The following is a 25,509-nucleotide window of genomic DNA, read 5'->3' as shown; positions in this document are numbered from 1 at the left end:
AGAATGTTTCATGCTTTGTTGTTTTAAGTAGCAAACTCCCTGGAGAATATCATAGGAGTGATGAGTTATTGCAACACGCTGTATTTTGAACAGATGAGTGGTTTCCATTTGGTGCTGACACGCAGGAAATGGTTGGGGCTCATAGAATCATAGATTTAGAGCTGGAGGAGAGGATAGAGGCCAACTACTCCAACATCCTCATTTTTTTTTTGTATACATGCTGTTTATTCTCTTTAAGCTAGAGACACATATGTGTAGGAGCCAGAAAATCTGAACTCAAAGAAAGGATACTTGAAACAACACCCTCATTTTTACAGATGAAGAAACTGAGGCCCAGAGAGGTGAAGGGACTTCCCCAAGGTTTCATAGGCAGTAAGTAGCAGGATTTGAGTCCATGTCTTCTAACTCTCCAGATCAGCATACTTTTCCCTGCATGAGTACAGATGGGGTGGACCCATAGGCAATTAGTGCTTACTCTTTTGGGGTTCTGGCGTGACCTTTGTCTTGATTACCTGATGATGGTCGCACTTGCTGCCTCTAGGAGCAAATATAAAGTGCTCTCTTTTGCATCCAGCCTTCCCAAACCCCTCTTAATTCCACTGCTTTCCTCTTTCAATCATTTCCTATTTATCCCATTTAAAGCTTGCTTTGTCTATGTTTGTATGTTGTCTCATCCATTAGATTGCAAGCTTCCTGAGGGCAGGGACTATCTTTTGTCTCCTTCTGTACCCCCAGCACTTAGTATAATGTCTGGCATAGAATAGGCACTTAATACATGTTTATTTATTGACTAATCTTTTTCCTTGGGAAACCAGAGCTGCAGGGAGCATCTCTCCCACGGCAGCTGGCACTGCCAGTGAAACCTAGGGACGCCTGAACTTCCAAGGTGGCCATCAGACTTGGAAAGTCCATCTTTCATCATGATCACAGTTAAATCTCCTGTGCTCAGGAAAAGATACGTGAAGCAGAGAAGGCTCTCTGGTCCTTGAAATTCAGTTTCAGACTCACCTAGAAAGCTTAGGCACTCCTTGCTATGTACAGGTAGCTACCATAGTTATATATGAGTGTGAGGTGGGGAAGGCAGCCTTCCCTTCCCCCACGGATAATCCAGGGGAGAGGTTCAGAGCATACTAACAGATGGGAAAAAGAGACTGACAGATGGGAAAAGTGAGCATGTCAGTGCAGTCATTCCTTTTAAAGTCTGCTAAGTGGCTTCTTCATGGCTCAGTGACCAACCATTTTTAATGCAGCCCCCAGTTTCAGGAGAGGTACATACATGGGGACTAATCAGAAGCTCTGATTGTACATGATCTTTATGAAAAGGTTCATTGGAAGGGACCAGAGTAAGGGTTCATCCCCTTCTCCATGGAACACACCATGATGGATGCTCCACTGTGTTCCATGGAGTGGCCACTGTTGCATTTGGTTAATCCAATTCTACAAATATTTGCTGAGTACCTACAGCATACGAGGTGCTTTAGTAAGTGATAAGGATATAAAGATTCCCCACCCCCAACATCTCAAATCCCTGCCTTCAAGTTTACGTTCTGTGAGAGGATACAACATATAGACAGATAAGTCCATTTAAATTTACCTGGAGAGGAGAGCACCAAGAAATAGAATGGGTTGAGAAAGTATAGAAGACAAGAAAAGCTTCATGAAGGAGATGGCTCCTGAGCTGAACCTTTAAAACAGGTAAGGGAATGAGAAAAAATACACAAAACGCCTTGCCACCTTAAGGCACTGTTTGAATGATGGCTGTTGTTGTTGTTGGTCTTGTTATTGTATGCATGGCAGATAGCTTATGGAGAGGCCCAGAAATGGGAGACAGAATACCAAATTTGGGGAATAACAAGTAGGTTCATTTGGCTGGAATTGAAAGTGTATCAAGAGGAATAATGTGAAATAAGTCTGGAAGACAGGAGAGAACCAGATTGTGAAGGGATTTACATACTAGGACATGTTTTATATTTGTATTTTATATAAAAGCCAGTGGGAGAGTAGCATGGCCACTCTTGTGTCTTTAGGGTGATTTTGTTGGCAGCTATGTGGAAGGCGGATTAGTGAAGGGAAAGACTAATTGTAACAGCCCAGGAGAGAGGTGATGGGGGCCTGAATGAGTATGGTGGTTGGAAGAGAGTCAAGATACTGTGGAGGCATACGGTTCTGCTGCTGATTGGAATGGGCATGGATAATATGAGGGCAAGGAAGGGACAAGAGTCAGTGGTGGCTCTAGAAGGTTGTGAATCTGGGGGACTAGATGGGTACTGGTGACCTCCAGAGGAATAAGGGTGTGTGGAGGGGGAAGATGATGAGTCTATTTTACATGTGTTCAGTTTAAGATGTCTGTTAGATATTCTTGTGAAGGTATGGGACTGAAGTCTAAGGGGAGGATTGGGACTTGGGAGTCATAGGATCCTAGCTCGAGAGCTGGAAGGGACAATGGAGACCATTGAGTCCAAACTCCTCATTCCACAGAGGGGGAGACTGAGGCCAAGGTTAGTGAAGAGGCTGCCCAAAGTCACGGAGCCAATAAGGGTCAAAGATGAAATCTGAAGCCAGGTTCTCTGGCTTTAGGGCTAGAGTCCACTCTGCCACTCTGCCTTCATGAGTCATCTGCATAGATAAACAAACCCACAGGAACTAACAAGACTGCCTGGAAAAAGTGTGCAGAGAGAGAACCCTCAGAATCCTCATTAAATGCATTCTAACTGAATATTACCTTGACGGAGAATTATTCTCAGGTATAGTAAAAGACTACTCAGCTTGGGATATTTATGTCCTAATCTCAGATCTGCTACTGGCAGTGTGACCTTGAGCAAGGGATTTCTGTCCTGTTCAGGACTGCAGTAGATGGCTTCTTGGATCTCTTCTAATGCTACAATTCTGTGATTTTTAAAAAAGTAATTTAACTTTCCTGTTCTTAGTTTCTTTCTCTGTAAGACAACAATGACTTACACTTATGCAGTTATTTAAGGTTTATAAACTTGTATGCCGCTTGTAAGGTAGGCAGCACAAATATTATTATCTCAGCTTTACAGACGAGGAAACCAAAGATTAAGAGGGAAAGTGACTTGTTCATGATCACACCCAGCATCTGAGCTGGGATAGAAAGCCCAGCCTCTTGACTCTCAGCTCTGGGCTTTTTTTCTCTCCCTCATGCTCCTTTAAAACATCTAATGGCATCTATTTTGTGCATGGATTACACTTTTCATAGAATTAGAAAACAATAAAATATACTGAACTCTAAAATTAAGCCAAAAACAATCGAATAATTATCTTAAAATTCCAGAAAGAACATTAAGATTTGTTGTTGTTTAATCATTTCGGTCATGTCTAACTCTTCATGACTCCATTTTGGGTTTTTGTGGCAAAGATACTGGAGTGGTTTGCCACTTCCTTCTCCAGCTCATTTTTACAGACGTGGAAACTAAGGCAAATAAGGTAAAGTGACTTGCCCAGGGTCACACAGCTAGTAAGTGTCTGAGACCAGATTTGAACTTAGGAAGGTAGGTCTAAGCCCGGCACTGTATTCATTGCACCACCTACCTGCTATAGTTGGTCCCAGAGGACAGAATCAGGAGCAACAGGTAGAAGATACAAAGCGGAAAATCCAGAACAGATATGACAACAACGACAACAACAAGCGACTTTCCTAACATGAGAGCTATGCGCAAATAGAACGGGCTAGTTTGGAGATGGTGACTTCTGCCCCTCATTACAGATGTTCAAGCAACAGCTGGATGACAACATGCCCAGTATGTGGTGAAGGGGGTTCTTTTTAGGTATAGATTGGACTAGGTGGCCCTGAGCTCGGAGTTTGTGATGATCTTGAAGTGTCATAACTATGAACATAAAACACCATTTAGAATTATAAAGGTGCACACATAAGAGACTCAGCCCGTTCTACCACCTGCAGGACATTCCTGGACATTGCTGTTTTAATTACTCTTCCCTACCCCTCTAATGTTAAGTCTTACCCTATCTACTGGATCCTTCCATGTTCCACACATAACTAGCCAGTGTGGCTGTGCAACAAAGTTGGATGAACAACAGAAGTTGCTTATTTTTTCACTCCCCACTTCCATTAGAACCATACCTTTCTCCTCTCACTAGGTGGTCCCAGGAGTATGATTTTTCTCTTGGTCTATACCTTCTCCCATTCTCTTTCCCAAGTCAGACCTTGGAGATTTGTTTAAGGACCTGAGTTCTACTGACCTGACCCACCGGTCGTACTCGGGGCAAAATGTCACTGTGATCCATGTGCATTCCCTGCAGGGAAATTGTTCCATGTAACAGGGCTATATCTTTAAACATGTCCACGTCTCCTCCATCCTTAAAAAGCAAACAACTCTTACTGGATCTACCATCCTTGCTAGGTCTAGCCCACATCTCACTTCTTTTCTTGTCTAAATTCCTTTAAGAAAAACCATCTATACTAGGAGCTTCCATTTTTTTTCTCTTCTCATTCTCTCCAATCTAGCTTCTGATCTTATCATTCAACTGAAACCACTCTCTCCAAAAATTACAATCTCTAATGGCCAAATCTAATGGCTTTTTCTTTTCTCAATCATTACCCTTCTTGACCTCTCTAAACCAATATGACACATATAATTGGACAAAAGTTTCTCACAATTTCCTTTATTTCCTCTCATTTGTTGTCATTTCTCCTTTTTCATTTTTGAAATGGTTTTATTTCTCTTTTTCTCTGTCTCTTCTTCTTTCTGTCACACACACACCAAATTAGCTAATGGTTTCTTGTCTCTGTTTTATAGTCTTTAAAAAGTCCTAGTTTTATTTATTAATTCACTGGTTTTTTATTTTCAAATTCATATTCAGAATTTGTGTTTTATGTTTTGGAGGGTGGGGTGGATTGATTTGTTGCTTTGGGGTTTTTTTTAAGTTACATGCCCGATTTGTTGATCTCTTGTTTCTCTCTTTTGTTAATGAATGTGTTTAGAGATGTGAATTTTTCCCTATGGTCTGCTTTGATTGCATAAGGTTAAGTTTTGGTTCTTTTCTTATTGTTTTCATTTTCTTTTATAAAATGCATAATTCCTATGCTTTATTTTTTGATACTCATAATTTTATAAGACTATGTTATTTAGTTTCCATTCTTTCATCAAATTACCTTTACTGATTATAATTTTTATTGCATTGTGGACAATAATGGATGTGTTTGATATCTCTGCTTATCTACATTTGTTTATGATAGTTTAATGCCCTAGTATGTAGTTGGTTTTTGTAAAGGTGCCATGCAAAGCTGATAAATGTATATACTCTTTATGATTTCTATTCCATAGTCACCAAAAGTCTGATATCCATAGGGAATAGGGAATCCCATGCAATTTAATTGATATAGAGAACTTCTGGGTGAAGAACTTTCTTCTACTAGTGCTAGTCATCATATTCTCTGTAACCACTATTCTTAAAGAGTTGCTTCGAGTGCTGAGAAGTTAAGTACTTGCCCAGAATCTCATAGCCAATGAGACTGAAGCTCAGGACTTCCTGGCTTTAAATCAATCTCTCTGTCTCTGTGTCTTTTCTCTCCATCTCTGTCTCTCTCTGTCTCTTTCTCCTCTTCCACGTTGCTTGTCATAGATAAATTATCCTAGCTTTTCTAAAATTCTATTCATATCTTTTCTCGCTGATCTTGTTGATAAATTCATCTAAATCTAAAAAGTATACATTACTCAAAAAATATTTCTTTGCTCTCTATTTATCCCTGTAGTTAAATTAATTTTCCCTTTGTACTTAAGTGCTATGCTGTTTAGTGCTTATAAATTTAGTACTGATATTACTTCATTATGTCTAGTGAACTTTAGTGCAGACCCTCATCCCCTCATTCCTTGATTACTGCAATAGCCTGATGGTGGGTCTACCTGCTTCAAGTTTCTCCCTACTCCAATTCATTCTCCATTCAGCCACTAAAGTGATTTTTCTCAAACACAGATCTAAACATGTCACCCCCACTCAACAAGGTGTGGCTTCCTATTGGCTCCAGTAGCAAATACAAAATGCTCTGTTTGGCATTCAAAGTCCTTCATGACCTAGTCCCCTACTACCTTTCCAGTCTTCTGGCACCTTACTTCCTGACATGTATTCTTTGATCTAAAGACACTGGTGTTCTTGCTATTCCATGAACAAGACACTTCATCAGTTGACTCTGGTCATTTTTTCTGGCTGTCCCCCATGCTTGAAAAGCTCTATTCTGATTAGTGATCTCCCTGGCTTCCTTTAAGTCCCAACTAAAATCCCACCTTCTACAGGAAACCTTCCCTAACCCCTCTTAAGTCTAATGCTTCCCTTATTTTAATTATTTCCTATTTATCCCACAGTGTAGCTTGTTTTGTATATATTTGTTTGCATGTTGTCTTCTCTATTGGGCTGTAAACTCTTTGAGGACAGGGATGATCTTTTGCCTCTTTTGGCATGCCCAACACTTAGCACAGTGCCTGGCACATAGTAGATCCTTAACACACATTTATTAAATTAAATTGAATTGGTTGGACAGGTTGGAGGAGAACAGGAGAGTAGCAATGTATTCAATATCTACCTGGAATGTGATTTTCTCTTTAAAATGTGCCACCAACATAATGATCAATGTCAAGAACAATGAATATAAAATGTGTCTTTTTTTCAAGAACATAATTTAAGTCTACCACAGTTCTGTCTAGCCTTATTTCTATTATCATCAATCCTGAATAGAACTGAGTATGTCTATTTTAAAAATCATCTCTAGATGTTCACTAACCATTACTTCAATACCATTTTCTAGAATTTCGCCAGGAATTGAAGTCACATTTACTGGCTTTAATTTAAAGCAGGAATCCTAACTTCATGTTTAAAAATTACTATCTTCCCTTTTAAAACAATCTGGGACATATTCCCTTGTCCAGCCTTTCAGTTACTTTCCCCTTCTCAATGATCTTTCAGAGAAGTCATTCATCACTGTTACATGTCATCTCTATTCTAAATTTGTTGTGATTGGTTTCCTGAATTTCTTATATATTTCTTCTTTCTGAATAAGCTGTATGTAATATACTCTAAATACAATGTGACTTCTAATCTTGCTCCCATTTATTTTCACCCAAATGCTGCTCTTATTATTGTGGGACCAAACTATAAGGCAGCTTTATCTTTCCTTGCATAAGCAGGAGACAGACAAGTAATTAGCCTTTGCTCAGCTCCCAGATGGAAATAAGCAAGAACTGAAAAATCTGTGGATTAGCTCTCATCCCCTGCCTGGGAGATGAGAACAAGCCTGGGTAGGATGTGGGGAATGCATAGAAAGGATAGTCTATGATTGTTAATAATGTTTCTGCTTTCATTGCCTGTTTTTGAATCTGATTACATGCTCTGTGCCATATGTGATTATAAATGACCTCAAATAAAATAAAGTAGGTAAGAGATGCATGGGAAGAATCACTGGGATGAGGACAAAATAAGCTCTCATATTTAATTGGATGATTCAGACACAGTCCCAAAACTAATATAAGAAAACAACACTATCCACACAGGGATAGAGCCAAGGAGTTAGTGACAGAAAGTTGCTCTGAGAATTTGAAAGGGACCCAGGAAGCTTAGCAGATACCCCCGAGTGCCCACATAATTACTGATGAACTTTGGGATTTTTGTTTTGAGTTTTATTGTGAGATTCTTCGTACTTTGTTGTTGATATTAATGCTCTTTGTTTCACTCTTCAATCCAAAGGATTTCAGGTACAGAGAGTGTTGACGAGGTGTGAATACCAGGACTGGTGTGATCTTGCAGGATGGTGAGATGCCTGGGATCCTAAAGAAGTCCAGAAGAGGGCAGCCAGCTGGGAAATGGATGACTAAAAAAATAGTGGTGTTCTTTTTTGAAAATTATTTGTATTTATTTCATTAAATATTTCCCAATTACATGTAAAAGAACTTTTAAAAATCATTTTTAAAAAATTTTGAGTTCTAAATTCTCTCTTTCTCTCCTTGAGAAAACAAGCCCTTTGATTTCAGTTATACATGTGATGACACGCCAAACACTTCCATGTTAGCCATGTTGCAAAAGAAAACACAAACAAAAATAAAACAGTAAAAATAGAGGAAGCTTTAAAAAGTATGCTTAAATCTTCCCTCAGAGCTCACCAATTTTCTCTCTGAAGGTGGATAACATTTTAAACCATGGGGCCTTTGGAACTGTCTTAAATCATTATCTCGATCAAAATAGCTAAGTCTTTCACAGTTGATTACCCTTATCATATTACTGTTATGGTAAAATGTTCTCCTGGTTCTGCTCATTTTACTTTGCATGAATTCATATAAGTCTTCCCAGGTTTTTCTTTTTGTGCTTCTCTTGAGCCTTTTATTTGAAATTCAAATTTTCTATTCAGTTCTGGTCTTATCATCAGGAATACTTGAAAGTCCTCTATTTTATTAAATATTCATTTAATCCCTTGAAGGATTAAACTTAGTTTTGCTGGGTAGGTTATTTTTGGTTGTAATCCCTGTGATCTTCTACCTTCTGGAACATCATATCTCAAACCCTCCGCTCCCATGACATGGAAGCAGCTAAATCTAGTGTGATCCTGACTATGGCTGCATGATATTTGAAATGTTTCCTTCTTGCTGTTTGAAATATTTCCCTTTGTTCTGGTAGCTCTAGAATTTGGCTATAATATTCTTGGGAATTTTCATTTTGGGTTCTCTTTCAGATGGTGATTGATGGATTCTTTCAATTTCCATTTTACCCTCTGGTTCTAGGATATTGGGGTAGTTTTCCTTGTTAATTTTTTGGAGTATTATGTCTAGGCTCTTACTTTGATCATGACTTTCAGGTAATCCAATAATTCTTAAATTATCTCTCTTCAACATATTTTCCAGGTCAGTTGCTTTTTTCCCAAACAGATATTTCACATTTTCTTCTATTTTTTGTTCTTTTGACTTTGTTTTTATTATTTCTTAATGTTTCATGAAGTCATCATCTTCTACTTATCCAATTCTAATGTTTAAGGAATTATTTTCTTCAGTGAACTTTTGTACCTCCTTTTCCATTTGGCCTATTCTGCTTTTTAAGGAGTTATTTTCATCAGCAAATTTTTGTACCTCTTTTTCCATTTGGTCAATTCTATTTTTTAAGGTGTTATTTTCTTCAGTATTTTTGGTGCCTTTATTATCAAGAGTTTTTTTTTACAGTTTTCTTCCTTTATTTTCATTTCTTTACCTATTTTTTCCTCTAACACTCTTATTTGAGTTTGAAAATCAACTTTTAGCTCTTCCAGAAATGCTTAGTGGGCTTGTGTCCAATCCACATTTTTCTTTTAGACTTTGCTTGTAGCTGTTTTGACTTTATTGTCCTCTTTTGAAGTTTGTGTTTGTGTCTTGATCTTCCCTATCACCGTAGTAGTTTTTTATGGTCAGGTTCTTTCTTGTTGTTTGCTAATATGCATACTCTATTTCTTGATTTGGAACTTTATGTCTATGTTGAGCTCTGTTCCAAGTGTGGTGGGGGAGGCACTCAATCTTAAGCTTTAGGCTTTTTGCACTGTTATTTTCAGAGCTAGTTCTAGGAGTTTGGAAGTTTTTGATACCTCTATGGTGGTATGACCTGGTATGGTCATTGTTGTTTTCACCTGCACTCTGGTCCTTACCCAGGGAGAGCCTCTGATCCCTTGGGATTGCAATTGATAATAATCGTATTCCTGATAGAAATAAGGAAATTAGGAGGAATGGGTTTAGGAGGAAAGATAACGAGGGCCACTTTTGATGTTTTGAGTTTGAGATAGCAATGGAGACATCCAGGTGGAGGTATCCAACAGGTAGCTGCTGATGTAGAACTAGATCTAAGGAAAGAGATGAGGGGTGGATATATAGACTTGTGAGACATCTGCAAAAAGGTGATAAATGAACTCACAGAAAATGATGAGGTCACAAGAAAGCCTGGAGTGAGAAGATATGAAGACTTGGAACAGAGCCCTGGAAGATGCCTATATACAGTGAGTGGGATATAGATGATGGTGAGTTAGAATAAACCTTCATGGACATTTCTAGTTCAGCTCCTGTCTGAAAAAGAATCTTCATTACAATTTATTCAGCAAGCGATCATTCAGATTCTGCTTGAAGACTTCCAGTGAGGGAGAAGTCATTACTTCCAAGGCAGTTCATTATACCTTTAGTTAGTTCTAATTTACTGGGAAGTTTCCTCCTCTAAGTAGCCTAAATGAGCTTTTTTGCAACTTCCATCCATTCTAGTTCTGCCCAGTGGGGCTGAGCTGAACAGGCCTATTATCTCTTTCACATGATGGCCTTTTGGCCAGGGATGGGTAGGCGTGGGGAAGCGAGGCAATCAGGGTTAAGCAACTTGCCCAAAGCTGCACAGCTAGTAAGTGTCTGAGGTTGGATTTGAACTCAGGTCATCCTGTCTCCAGGGCTGGTGCTGTATCCATTGTACCAACCTAGCTGCCCCTACATGGTAGCCTTTTAAAAAATAAATTTTATTTTATTTTCAAATATTAGCCTTTTTACTGTGCCTCCCCATATTGAGAACACATGAAAAACAAAATCTGTTGCACACATATATAGTCAATCGTAACAAACTGCCATATTTAAAAAAAATTATCTTTCTGAATTCTGAGTTTTTCACCTCTCTATCAGGAAGAGGGTAGCATTTTTCATCATTAGACCTCTGGAATCCCAGTTAATCATTACTCTGATTAGAATTCAGCATAATAGCATTCCATCACATTTATATGTTATAACTTGTTCATCCATTCCCCAGTTGTTGAGCACCCCCTCTAATTCCTATTCATTGCCATCTCAAAAGGAGCTATAAATATTTTTATACATCCTTAGTGTTTGTTTTGCTCAGGACTAATCTCTCCCTTAATCTACTTTAGTTCTCCCTACCCCCTTCTCCCCTTTTCCTCTTATTTCATTACTGAGTTAAATATATTTTTGTACACACACAGTTGTATATAGTAGTCCTGCTTCTTTTGACCAGTTCATTTAAGTGTTAGCTGCTTCCCCCACCTCACCTCCTTGTTTGTATAGATGTCTACTTGTGTACCCCAATCATGCAAAATTATTTTCCCTAGCCTTCCTTTCCCTCCTTCCCCATACCACGTGTATTTCTCTTCTCTTTCCATTCTTTTCTTAAGATCATCAAGGCACAACAGAACTACTCTCAGGCCTTGTCTAGTTGGACTCCCTCTATGAAACCTTATGATGATAGGGTTCAGAGGGCACACATGTATCATCTCACATAGTTGAATGTAAGCAGTTTATTCTTGTTTAGGCCTTTATCTTTGCTCACTCACATCCACCTTTTTATGTCTCTCTTCACTTCTATGTTTGTATTTTAAAGTTTCTCTGCAGCTCTGGTCTTTTCATCAGGAATGCTTGGGATTCCTCTATTTCATTAAAGATCCATTTCCCCCTCTGACGTGTTATACTCAGTTTTGATGGGTAAGTTATTCTTGGCTGTAAGCCCATATCCTTTGCCTTCTGGAATATCATATTTCAAGTTCTCCACTTTTTTATAGTGGTGGCTGCTAAATTATGTGTGATCCTTACTGTGGCTTCTTGGTACTTGAATTCTTTCTTTCTGGTTGTTTCGCAGTATTTTTTCTTTGACCTGGACACTTTGGATTTTGGCTATGGAACTTCCTGAGAGTTTTCATTTGAAGCTGTCTTTCAGGAATTTACTGGTGAATTCTTTCTATTTCCACTTTGCCCTCTTGTTCTAAAAAATATAGACAGTTTTGTTTAACATTTCTTGAAATAGGATATCCACAACTCTAGTTATGGTGTTCAGCTAGTCTAATGGTTCTTAAACCCCCTCCCCCCACCCCACCCCCACCCCCGCCCCAGCCTACTTAATTTTGCTGAGATACTTTGTTTTCTTTTTTTTTTTTTTTTTCAACTTTTGGACTTTATTTTAATATTTCCTGGTGCCTCCTGGAGTCATTGGCTTCTATTTGGCCCGTCTTAATTTTTTGGGCATTTATCGCTTGAGCAAGGTTTTATTCCTCATGTGCCAAGCAAATAATCCTCTTTCCAATTCTTTCTTCCATTGCTCTCATTTCTTTTCCAATTTTTTCCTTGAGCATTTTCATTTCTTTTATAAAAATGTTTTTAAACTCTTTTAAAACACTTTTGCTTAATTTTTTCCAGGAATTCTAGTTGAATTTATGCTCAAGCTACGTTTTTCTCTGTGGCAACATCTCTAGTTGTTTTGGAGTTACTGTCTTCTGCATTTGTATCTTGAGCATCACTACCACCGTAATAGCTCATTGTGATGTTCCCATTCTTCCAGTCTGCGTCCTGATTTTGGACTGGATGTTGAGCTCCTGTAGAACTTCTAGAGGGAAAGTCTGGGCTGATCCTGTTGCTGTTTTCTTGGGGGAATTGAATGTTGTGTTACTCCAGGATATTGGGGACAGTCTGAGGACCTGTAAGCTTTCAGTGCTCCCAAAATGATCTACAGTTACACTTACTTATTGCTTTTTCTAATGTCTCACCCCCACCCTAGTCTGAGCTCTACAAGTTTCTAATCTGAGTTTGGGTCTGATCAAGAGTAGATTGCTGCTGGATTCTGCCCATCAGCCAGCTGGAAAGCTCTGTTGGCTCAGAGCAGCAGAATTGTAGATTCTCCTTTGGTCTGGGATTCCCACCCTGATTTTTCCTCTTCAGACTAAGCTAGACACTGGAAATGAGATCCTGCTTTCTGCCACATCTGAGTCATGTCATTACTGTTGATGCTGCTTTCTGAACTTCCTTCTAGAATCTCCACCTGGAACCACCTAGAACTTGCCTACGTAGGAAGCGGGTCCCCTTGTACAGGTCCCCTTTTCACTCCAGCCTGGATCTGTGATCCAGGACTGGGTAGTAAGTGACAAAGTTGCCAGTTGGCACCCATTTTCGTTTCTGTGTCCCAGTGTGGATCTGGGGGTGCCCTTTGTATGAGTCTGAGACCTACTCTTCCTCTGGTGCACATCCTCTCCCTGGACTCTTCTCCAGACTAAACATTCTCAGTTCCTTCAACCTCATAATGGCATAGACTCAAGGCCCTACACCATTCTAGTTGGCCTCCTTTGGACTTCTAGCTTATCAATGTCAAATGTCAGTGCCCAGAACTGAACAATTTACTCCAGATGTAGTTGGACAGAGGTAGGGTCCATTAAGATTATCATTAAAGTCTTGAAGAGAAGTCATTTGGGAAGAGGGATTAATAATAATAACTGACATTTTTTTTTATCACTTTGACATCTTCAAAGCAGATAATATACATTACTTTGATACAAGAGCTCTTTGTAGTATCACAGGATTTTAGGTATCTAAATTGGCTCATTGTTCATCTAGCCAATGCCATACCTGAAAAAGATTTCCCTCTATAACATACCTAACAAGTGATCATTAACTTTACTTGATATTAAATTAAAAGAAACCAGCTTCCTCCCAAATCATCCATTATACCTCCAGATAACTTTATTTTTTAGCACATGTTTCTTCATAGCACCATGACCTACCTGTGAGTCTCAACTTCTTACTCAATTTTAACAATCTGTGTGCAGGATCCAGAAGCTCCACCTAGAAGAGGAAAATGTTGATGATGCCAGGCCATTGGACAGCATTTGGTGAGAGGGATGGGGAGAGTATTCTGTGTGATGGAGTGCTAGAAATTGGCCAGCCATGATTGTTATCTTTAATAATGATGTCAAAAGTCAGGAGCCAAGCTTGGAATTGTTCTGGAGTAATTTTCCCTACTCTCACTCAAACTGTCAGGCTGGGTTCTCAGAAAAAGGCTGGGAAAGCCCTGAAGGATTATGGGGTTGCCTTTTCCTCATGTTATAACTCACAAGTTCCCAGCAATGTGCTTTTCCTCATGTTTGCTTGGGTTTTTTTGGTCTATCAATTAGTCAGTCAGACTTAATCTTTCAGAAATAAATATTACTGTATTTACTAATGTGGTATAGTTGTTACAAATCATTCCCTTCCCAAAGTCTCTAACACATTTACTTACCGGTATATACAGAATCTAGGATTGTTTACTCCAATGGGAGTACTCCAAAGGCAATACTGAGGCAGTGCTGTGGATACGATGTTGGACTTGACATCAGAAAGAATGAATTCAAAATTGACCTCAGACATTTTCTAGCTTTGTGACCCTGGACAATGTACCTGTTTTTTTTTTTTTTCACAGCTTCTACAATCTATCATTATCCTTTTTTTTGGTGGGGAGGTCAGCTTTGCCAATTTGTTGGGTTTTTTTTTTTTTGCTTCAGCTAAAGCATAATCGATTTTACTCCCACCTTTTATTTTAACTATGTGTGTAGCTTTCTGTTTCAAGGGTGTTTCTTGTATACAGAATATATTGTTGTATTCTGTGTTCTAATACATTTTTCTATACTCTTCTGTTTTATGGGTGAGTTAATGATACTCCCAGTCATAGTTATCATTGTTAATTGTATATTTCTCTCCATCCTGTCCTCTTATACTTTTCCTTCTCTTTGTTTCATACCCATTCTTCATAAAGAAAAAGAGGGCAATGAGAGACAAGGAGTAAGCTCAGCACTAATGCCGTAGATTTGGTATAATGTTTCTGTTCCCCTGCCCCTCTTCTGTTTCCCTTACTCAGAGCCCAATAACAGATTCTTATAATTTCTTTCAAGTCTTTCTTTCAGTTCCACTCTCCTTACTTAGTTTTGCTTGTCTAATTACTCTCTTAATCCACTTTCCCTCTAATTCTCCTTTTTTCCTCCTCCCCTTACCTTCTGTTTCCCTGTGTGAAATGTATTTCTATACTCCACTCTGTATGTATATTCTTCCCTCTTTTGACCAGCTCAGATAAAAATGAGGTTCAGCGGTTGCTCATTCTACATCTTCCTCCTTATATAGACTTTTATTTGTGTATCCCAATAACGTGACATAATTTCTATCATCCTTCCTATCCCTTCTCCCTTTACCCTCAGTGTATGCCTCTTTCCCTTCCTTTCCATCCTTCTTTTAAGTGTAACAGAACCACTCCCAGGCCCTCTGTCTAATTAGACACTCTCTATGACCCCTAATGATGATAGACATCTTAAGGGATACATGTATCATCTTCCTACATCAGAATGTGAACAGTTTATCCTTATCCAGTCCCTCATGATTGCTGGCTCATGTCTACCTTTGTGTTTCTCTTGACTCCTATGTTTATATTTCAAAGTTTCTACTCAGCTCTGGTCTTTTCATCAGGAATACTTGGAAGTCCTCTATTTTATTAAGAGTTCATTTTCCCCGCTCTGTTTCTGCTGGGTAAGTTAGTACTGGCTGTAAGCCTGACTAGGAATATCATATTCCCAGGTCTCTGCTTCTTTATAGTGGCAGTTGCTGAACTGAGTAAGATCCCAACATGTGACCCCTTTGTACTTAAATTCTCTTTCTGGCTCCTTGTGGTGTTTTTTTCTTTGACCTTGAGGCTCTGGATTTTGGTTCTTATATTCCTGGAAGTTTTCATTTTGGGTTTTTCTTCAGGAGATGGCTAATGGATTCTTTCTATTTCTACTTTGCTCTCTCGTTCTAAGAGATCTGGGTAGTTCTATGATTTCTTGAAATAGGATGTCTAGGCTCTTCTTTGGTCATTTCTTTTAGGTTGTCTAATGCTTCTCAAATGATCTTTCTTCAATATGTTTTCTAGGAAACCTATTTTTGCTCTGAGATACCTTATATTTTTTTCTATTTTTTCCAGCCTTTTAGCTTTGTTTTAATATTTCTTCTTGTCTCATGTAATTAGCTTCTATTTGGTCTATTCTAATTTTCAAGGAATTATTTTTTAAATAAAATTTTATGCCTCTTGTTCTAAATTGTTAATTCTCTTCATGAATCTTTCTCCCAGAACACTTTTGTTTGGTTTTTGAAATAATTTTTAATTCTTAAAAAACAGAAACAAATGAAAATCTTTTGCTTCATTTCTTCTAGAAATTCTAGTTGAACTTGTGTATAAGCTGTTTTTTTCTTTGAGGTTTTACTTATGGATGTTTTGGAGTCTTTGCCTTCTTTTGGAATTATGTTTTCAGTGTTGCTGTCACCTCTTTCTTTTCTTTCTCTCTTGCTTCATCCCTCCCTCCTATCCCTCCCTTCCTCCTTTCTTTCTTTTCTTTCTTTTTCTTTCTTTCTTTTTCTTTCTTTCTTTCTTTCTTTCTTTCTTTCTTTCTTTCTTTCTTTCCTTTCTTTCTTTCTTTCTTTCTTTCTTTCTCTCTTTCTTTCTTCCTTCCTTCCTCTTTCTTTCTTTTCTTCTTCTTCTTCCTTCCTTCCTTCCTTCCTTCCTTCCTTCCTTCCTTCCTTCCTTCCTTCCTTCCTTCCTTCCTTCCATCCTTTCTTTCTTTCTTTCTTTCTTTCTTTCTTTCTTTCTTTCTTTCTTTCTCTCCTTCTCTCTTTCTTTTTTTCTTCTCTCTTCACACCACTACCTGTAGGTGCTCTTCCTAAAGGGAATTTAAATTTTATTCTCTGCAACTTTTTTTTCTTGTTCTCATTTTTTTTTCTCTTAAAAACCAGCTTTAACCCCAAATTGCTCTGATTCCACACTAAGCCCTACTTGGTCACTGTTTGGGCCCTGATTGGCTCAGAATGAATGTAAATAACAATTGTTTCTGTTTTTGCCAGAAACCCTGAGGATCTTCCCCTCCTATATCTATTTTTTTTTTAAGAAGAGTTTCTTTGCCTCATTTTTATTAAGCACTAATCACTGAATGGGCATTGCCTCAGTCAAACTGAGACCTGTTAAAGACCTTAGCTTGAAAAAGCTAAGGTCCTCCACTGCATCCTGGGACATCTCCAGTTGTCCTGATCCATATATGGCCACTGGAACCAGATGGCTCCGGAGGGGAAAGTAAGGCTGGTAACTTTGCACAGCCCTCTCTCACTTAGATCCAATTTACTTGTAAGTCATGGTATCACCTCTCTGATGTCATGGTCCTCTTCAAGAATGAAGAACAAACAGCAGCAGCAGCAGCAGCAACAATTCTGTCACCTGGTCACCTTTTATGATGAGATTCTTTTGTTTGTTTGCTGGCTCATTTTTTGAGCCTACTTCATGACACATTAGGGCCAGGCTCTGCACACTTCAGGGGAGAATTCTGAGCTGAAGTTTTGTCCTCTTGGGTCCTTCTGCTGCTTTCTTGAAGGTATTCAGTTTTGTGTTATTCCAGGATCTCAGAAACAGCTTAGTCTGGGGACCTCCAAATTTTTAGCACTCCCAAAGTGCTATAATCCAGAGAAAAGTCTGATCACTGCTCTCGTGATCTGAGCTCTGCAAGTTCCTGACCTGGATTTGGATCTGTGCAACACTTCTGTTGGCTTGCCCGTAGGTGGAAGTTTCAGTAGACTAATGCTGGACTCAGCTACTACCAGCCAGCCATATAATTCTATAGATTCAGAATGATAGAACTGCAGGTTCCCATTTGATCTGGGATTCCTGTCCTTATTATTCTACTATAGGCTTGCTGGATGATGGAAGCGAGATCCTTCATAGCTCCTGGGGTCAGAACAAAACTACCTGTAAATTCTAAACTTGTTCCTCACTCAGTACATAGTCTACCCCTCCTTCCCCCTCATTGCTTCTGACTCTGGAACACCACATCAAAATTCACATTTTCTCCTCAGTCTTCCCTGGATCCATACCATGGACCTAGGTGGTGAACGAACACCTGTGGTGTCTTTTTACTTTGGTTCACAGCCTCAGTCCTCTTCCAGTTCTTATGTGCCGCAATGTTCTGTGAGTTAGCCCTTGGCCAGATCTCATACCCAGTGTCCACAGATCTTCTTTCTGTCTCACTGCTTTGACCAGGGCTGGAGAAATGATTCACTGTGATTGTTTTTCTCTCAGATTTCCTGATTAAGATTGTCTGTGTATTTCCTAGATCATTGTAGAGGAATTATGTTGGAAGAGCGCTATATTTCCTGCTAGTCTACCATCTTGGCTCCACAAGGGATCATCTTTGCAATAGCTGTCTACTTGTCTCCCTGCCTTAAGTCTCTCCCCACTTTAATTCATCCTCTACTCAGATGATAAAGTGATTTTTCTGAAGCATCATTTTGACTGCATCGCCCCCATGTTTGGTGCTCCTGAGTGGCTACGTATTATCTCCAGGATCAGGGATGAAGTCCTCTGTTTACCATAAAACTTTTCAAAACCTGGGCCTTTCCTACTTTTCCAGTTTTCTTATACTTTACTCCCATCTACACACTCTTTGATCCAGCTACACAGATCTACTTGCTGTTCCTTACACTGCATTCTCCATCTCCTACTTCCATGACTTGGTCTCTGTGCCTGGAATGTTCTCCCTCTTCATGTCATCTTAGAATCACTGCCTTCCTTGAAGCTTCAACACAAACCCTACCTTCTGCCGGAGGCCTTCCCTATTCCGCCAGATGCTAAAGCCTTTCCCCTTCAGATTACCTCCCATCAACTGTGTATATATCTTGTATATACCTAGTTATTTACATGTTGTCCTCCCATTAGAATGGGAGCTCCTTGAGTACAGGCATCGTTTTCTCCTTTATTTGTATCCCCAGCTCTTAGCAGGGTACATGGCACAGAGTAAGTGATTAATACATGTTTCTTGACTGACTCATTGACTTTATGGGTAAACAATAATGGCCTCATAGCCTCTATCTTCTCAGTGAAGTAGTAGGAGGCCAGGTCCTCTCCTAAAAAGGAGGGTGAAGAGATGGTTTAGGTGCCTTGAAAAAAAAATGAGGTTTAGGATAGCTGCAGGTAGTGTAAGAGATCATCTCATCCAACCTCCTGATCTTGCAAGTAAAGAAACTGGCCCAGAGAGGAGATATTTACCCAAAGTCACACAGGTAATATCTAGATGAACCAGGACCCAAAGTCACTCCCCTGAGTCTACATCTTCTTTCTGTCAAAATTAATTGTTCTTGGCTATCTGCCTAAACGAATCCTCAGTCCTTCTCTGAGGCTGATCTGTAATAGCTTATTTTTTAATGCTTTTGAGAGGTAATTTTCCAGATGTTATTGTCAGAGAAATAGTGTATCCTTATCTTATTTGGGCTCTCTGTCTGTGTTTGAATAACGGGTCTGGCATGAGAGACAGCATAGTGTAATTATCAGGACAGAGAGTCAGCCTTGCATTCAGAAAGACCTGTATTGAATTCCTGCCTCTGACTTAAACTAGCTGGGTGCTCCTGGCCAATGCACTTAAACTCTCAGTGCCCCAGGAAACCCTCTAAGATTTTAAGTTACAGACAAGTTGCCGAATCTGCAGTGATTGGCAGGAGTTCGCCATTCTGGTGAAATCACTTGTCTAGATCAAAATAAAAGTAGTCCAGCAGTAAGACCCTTTGGGGGAAATGAGGGTGTGGGTCATTCACTTTTGTTGTGCCAATGTCTCCTTTTCTTAATCTGTTTTCTACTTCTGTTATCCTCCCCATGGAAAATAATTGCAAAATATGGGGATTCACATTATCCTTTTCCTGTCACTATTTTCCCTTGGCTAAAGTCCTATTTATTTTCCCACTTTAAAAATTATAACCCATGTTTCACAGATCTCTGGAAAAAAGTAATGGATTGCATATTTCCTGACCATATTTTCTTAAGTGAGCTGGTAAATGAATGAATGAACACTTGAAAACATTCTGGCAGCCCTCTAATGAAAAGTGGTCTCATAAATTAATGAACTAAGCAAAGATAATTTAGTTGGGCAGAGATCTAAATCTGGAAGGGTGCTGATGTGCCAAAATTAGTCAGGTAGGGTATGTGTGAGAGGTGGTGGTGTTCTGCTTATACACTCAAGCTGATGCTCATCATTCATAATAATAAGAGCTGATATTGCCATAACATTTTAAAGTTTGTAAAACACTTTCCATACATAATGTTCTTGCATCAATCCTGCAGTGGAGATACTATCTCCATCTTTCAAGAGGTATTACCACTTTATAGGTGAGAAAACTGACTGGAAAGAAATGAAGTGACTTGCCCATAGTAACTCCCAATCAGTAGCATCAGTCTTAATGGACCTCATAGAATCTCAAAGTTGAAAGAGACCTTAAAGTCATCCAGTACCCAATCTCTTCTGCAGCATTCCTGACACGTCACCCATCCTCCACCTGAAAACCTCCTATGAAGAGCTGCCTGCTGCCTACCTTGGCAGCCCATCTCAATTGCGCTAGCTCTTATTCTTAGGAGCTTTTCCTTATTTTTGTCGTTGTTGTTGCTGTTGTTCAGTTGTGTTCAACTCTGCGTGACCCCATGGACACTGTCCACAGGGTTCTCTTGGCAAAGATACTGGAGGGGTTTGCCATTTCCTTCTTCGGTGTCTCCCCATTTTACAGAAGAGGAACTGAGGCAAATAGGGGTTAAGTGACTTGCCCAGGGTCACAGTAGGTGTCTGAGGCCAGATTTGAACTAGACAAGCCCAATGCTTTATCCACTGCTCCACCTAGCTGCCCTTGTTTTTCCTTATATCAAACCTAAATGCGCCTTCCCCCATTGCTCCTGCTTCTTCCTTTTGGAACCAAACAAAACAAGGCTAATCCTTCTTTTACATGACAGTCCTTCAAATACAAGATGACATCTATCATAACCCACTGAATTTCCCTTCTCCAAACTAAACATCCCCAGTTCCCTCAATGTGACCACTAATCTCTTCCCCATCCACGCTCCATGTTGTTCATATCTGTCCTTACCCTTCACTCAATGTGTCTCCCTCATATACTTGATTTTGCTCTGTGGTAGCACCATTACCTCTGGACCACATAAGGGACACAAGAAGCCCTAGAGGGGCTCCCCAAACCATAGGATATACTGAGACCTTCAACTGCTATGCTAGAACTTCAAGATCCAATAGATCTGTGCTCTCTCCCTCCTTAAATTACCTTGTATTTCTCTATGATTTGTGGACATGTTGGAACCCTCCATTAGCATTGAGGACACTGTTTAGTTTTGGGGATGGTATATAGAGGGCCAACACTGGAGTTAGGAAAACCTCGATTCAAGTCCAACCATTGACACATCCTAGTTGTGTAGCCCTGAGAAGATCACTTAAGCTATGGGAACCCTGGGTAATTTTTAAGATTTTAAGTTACAAAACAGTTGCCTATCTGTATTGGTAACAAGAGTTTCCACAAAGGGAATTCCTTATATGGATGAAATCATAGGTTCAGACCAATCAATCCACAGCATGGAGTTCAAGAATTTACACATCGATTCTTTTAAAAGTGGAAAAGGAAGCTACAGGGACATTTTAGCTCAATTTTTAACCTGAGTCCCCTGTGCTGCGTTCTAATCCTTGAAATGGCATGCTGATGTTTCTCAAAACATCAATTCCTCTTCTTAGCACAAAAGTACCCCCACCTGGGTCCCCTAGAGGCTTCAGAACCACGCAGAGGGACCCTACAAGGTGAAGACTCACCGTTTCACCTTTGGCCCCTCTACAAAAATAGCTTCTTGGGAGGATGTGACTAGCATCTCTCAATCATCTGTTTGAATTGTGGATTTGAAGTTTACTTGCAACTCTGCTGTGGCTTCAAATAGTAGAAAGAGCTTAAACCTTGGCACCAGAAGATGGGAGTTTGAATCTTAGCTCTACCACTTAATTGGGTGACCCTGGGTATGTTATTTAAGCTCTGCACATCAGTCTCCTCATTTACAAAATATGAACAATACTTATACTTTGTGAGCTTTTGGGGAAGAAAGTTCTTTGTGTATTTGATCGTGTGGTGTAAGGAATAGTCAGTCCCATAAGGCCTAATATTATCTACACGTACCTTCTCTGCACATCCACACAGGATACCTCCCATGGAGGATGCTCACTTACTCCTCACCCTCACCTCCTGGAAACCTTAGCTTTTTTCAAAGCTCTGCTCAGGAGTCAATTCCCACCAGATCCCTGATCCTTGCAATTGTCAGTCAAAAAGCATTTGTTAAGTGTGTACTATATGCCAGGCACTGTGCTAAGCTCTTGGGATACAAAAAAAGGCAAAAATACAGCTCTTAGCCTCAAGGAACTTACATTTTAATAGGGATAACGACACGCGATTAACTATGTACCTGTAAGATATATACAGAACAGATGGAAGGCAATCTAGAGGGGAGGCACTGGCCTTTGGGGGATCATGAAAAGGGTCCTGTAGAAGGTGGGATTTGAGCTGAGTGTTGAAGAAAGCCAGGGAAATGAAGGGGTAGAGATGAGGGGGCGGAATATCTCTGCAAATGCAGAGGCTTGTCTTTGTTTTCTCAGTGTTTAGCACAGGGCATGGCATATAGTAGGTGCTTAATAAATGCTTGTGGACTGGCTGATAGGGTAAGGAAATAGAATGTCATATGTGAGGAGCAGCAAATAGTATAGCTGGTTCACTGAGTATGTGGAAAGGAGTAAAGTATAAAGTATGAAAAGATTAGAAAGGTAAGAAGGGGCCAGGCTGTGAGGGGCTTTAAATGCTGAACAGAGGAATTTAAATTGGATCCTGGAAGCCAGAGAGAACCACCGGAATGTGTTGTGAGGTGCTGTGAGGTGACATGATCAAACAGCAAAATCCCTTTGGGTACTGAAAGATGGATTGGGGTGGGGAGAGATTTCATCAGTTGGTGAATCAGTTAGAAGCATTGGCAGGGTGATCAGTTAGAAGAATATTGCAATAGTCCAGGCAGCAGATGATAACAGCCCATACTAGGATCATGGCTATGTGAGTGAAGAGAAGGGGATGTGTACGAGGCATGTTATGAAGGTAGAAATGACAAAGTTTGACAGCATATTGGATGTGTGAAGTGAGTGCAGGTGAGGAGTTGACGATGTCACCTGGGAGGATAGGGGGATGGGGGTGCCTTTGACAGTAATAGGAATGTTTGGAAGAGGGGAGGGTTTGAGGGGGAAAAGATAATGAGGTCTGTTTTGGACTTGCTGAGTTTGAGATGCCTAAAGGATACCCAATTCAAGTCAGCCAGTACACAAGCATTTATGAAGTACCTACTAGGTGGCAGACACTGAGCTAAGTGGGAGATCCAAAAAAAGGCCAAAAAAAAGTCAGTACCTGGACTCAATGAGCTCCCAGTCTCATGTGGAAGACAATATAAAGCTATGTGCAAATAAGATATAGACAAGATAAAGTAGAGACAATAACCAGAGGGAAGGGGAATAGGGCAAAGCTTCCTGCAGAAGATGATATTCTAGCTGGGACTGGAAGGAAGCTAGGGAAGCCAGGAGATCCAGCTAAGGGAGAAGACTATTCCTAGGACTAGGGACAGCCAGTGAAAATGGATGAAGTATCTTGTTTGAAGAACAGAAAGGAGGCCAGTGTCACCGAGTTAAAGAGTATGTGAGGGTCCAGAATAAAAAGACTGGAAAGGTGGGAGGGGCCAGGTTTGTGCAAGGCTTTGAATACCAAGCAAATGATTTTATATTTGATCCTGGTGGTGATAGGGAGCCACTGAATGTTCATTGGATGGGAGAGGGTGTGTGACATGGTCAGACCTGTGCTTTAGGAGGGTCACTTTGGCTGAGTGAAGGATGGACACTTGAAACAGGGATAGCAATCAGGTTTTTGCAATAGTCTAGGCACGGGGTGATAAGGGCCTACACCAGAGTGGTGGCAGTGTCAAAGGAGACATGGGAGGGTATATAAGAGATGCTGTGAAGGTAAAGTCAACAGGTCTTGGCAACAGATTAGATATTGGGGGTGAGAGAAAGGGAGGAGTTGAGGATGAAACCAAGGTCTCAAGCCTGGCTTACTGAGAGGTTGGTGGTGCCCTCAATAGCCATAGGGAAGTTAGGGAGAGGGGAGGGTTTGGGGAGGAAAGGTAATGAGTTCAGTTTTGGAAATGATGAGTTTAAGGAATCTACTGGACATTCAGTTTGAGATGTTTGAAAGGCAGCTGGAAATGGAAATGTGAATCTGGAGGTTAAGACTGCATAGGCAGATCTGAGAATCATGAGCATAGAGATGACAATTGAATCCATGGGAGCTGATGACATTATCAAGTGAAATAGTATATAGAGAGAAGAGGGCTCAGGAGAGAGCTCTGGGGGACACCCATGGTTAGCAAGCATGACTTGGATGAAAATCCAACAAAGGAGACGGAGAAGGAGTTGTCAGAGAGGTAGGAGGAGAACCAGGAGAGAGCAGTGTCCTGAAAGCCTAGAGAGAAAAGAATATCAAGGCAAACAGGGTGATTGACATTGTCAAAGGCTGCCAAGAGGTCAAGAAGCATGAGCGTTGAGAAAAGTCCATTAGACTTGGCAATTGAGAGATCATTGGTAACTTTGGAAAGAATAATTTCTGTTAAATGGTGAAGTCAAAAGCCAACCTATTAAGAAAGGATGAGAAGAAAGTAAGTGGAGGCATTGATTGTAAATGGCCATTGTACTGTAGAAGGTTGTTGTTGGTTGGGGGTTTTTTTGGTTTTGTTTTTGAGAATTGTCCAAAAGGAAAGACTAGAGCTCAGAAAAAACCAAGGCTGGGTATGTAGATTTGAAAATCACCTCCAGAGATAATTGAACCCCTTGGAGCTAATGAGAACAGCCAAGCAAAACAGGAGAAAGGAAGAAGAGAAGAGGGCCCAGGACAGAACTCAAGGTTAGGGGGCATGTTTTAGATGGGGATCCAACAAAGGAAACTAATAAAGAGCAGTTTGATTGGTAGGAGAACCAGGAGAGAGTAGTGTCTCAAAAGCCTGGAGAGAAGAAGGTATTCAGAAGAACAAGGTGATCTTCAGTGACATAGGAAGCAGAAAGTTCAAGAAAGATCAATTAATCAATCAACAAACATTTATTAAGTGCCTTCTATGTATCAGGCACTGTGCTAAACAAAGAAGTTTGAGAAAAACCCATTGGATTTGGCAATTAAGAAATCACTGGTAACTTTGGAAAGGTCAGTTTTGGTTAAATGATGAGGCCCAAAGCTAGGCTGTAGAGGATTTTAACATGTTCATGTTTAAATCAGTAAGAGGAATGAAAATGGTGGCCCCTATATTAGATGGCCTTCTCAAGCAGTTTAACCAAAAAGGGGAGGAGAGCTGTGGAATGATAACCAGTGGGAATGATAGGATCAATGGAGGATGTTTTTAAGGATGGAGGACACGTGGATACATTTATAGGCAAAAGAAATGGAGCTACTAGATAGGGAGAGCTGGAAGATAAAAGAAAATGGGGGTGATAATGGGAAGAAACTGATGAAGAAGATGGGAGAGGATAGGATGAAGGCTGCATGTTGGATTGTTAATGCTTTCTTCCCTAAAATGACCCCTAATATTTGTCTTACTTTCTATTTACACTGTATATATCTTGTTTACATGAACTGATGCATAATGAAATGAACAGAACCAGGAAAATGTTGTACACAGTCATAGCAATATCGTTCAATGAAGAACTGTGAATGACTTAACTATTCGCAGCAGTACAATGATCCAAGACAATCCCGAAGGACTAATGATGAGGCATGCTATCCACCTCCAGAGGAAGAACAGATATTGTCTTAATATAGATTGAAACATGCTATTTTTGCACTTTCTTTAATTTTTTTCTTTTATTCAAGTCTT

At 39.9% G+C, this 25,509-nt stretch overlaps 1 long non-coding RNA gene across 3 annotated transcripts in view; it reads right to left on the bottom strand.

The window, feature by feature from the left end:
* The window catches only part of LOC144457860 (uncharacterized), a 79,301-nt gene that overhangs the window by 37,261 nt on the left and 16,531 nt on the right, over positions 1-25,509 (bottom strand). For 2 of the 3 annotated variants that reach the window (XR_013487435.1, XR_013487434.1), the window contains exons 3-4: positions 13,505-13,565; positions 7,435-7,837 (exon numbers count right to left, since the gene is read on the bottom strand). This is a non-coding gene — a long non-coding RNA (uncharacterized LOC144457860). Of the gene's footprint in view, positions 1-7,434; positions 7,838-13,504; positions 13,566-25,509 lie in introns of those variants that run through there. The other variant, XR_013487436.1, reaches the window with a different exon arrangement.

The sequence above is a fragment of the Phascolarctos cinereus genome, unplaced genomic scaffold (genome assembly GCF_003287225.1).
Source record: "Phascolarctos cinereus isolate Bilbo 61053 unplaced genomic scaffold, phaCin_HiC Scaffold_5;HRSCAF=322, whole genome shotgun sequence".
Classification (NCBI taxonomy): domain Eukaryota; kingdom Metazoa; phylum Chordata; class Mammalia; order Diprotodontia; family Phascolarctidae; genus Phascolarctos; species Phascolarctos cinereus.
The sequence above is the reverse complement of the archived record's forward strand: the minus strand, read 5'-3'. Positions and strand labels throughout refer to the sequence as shown.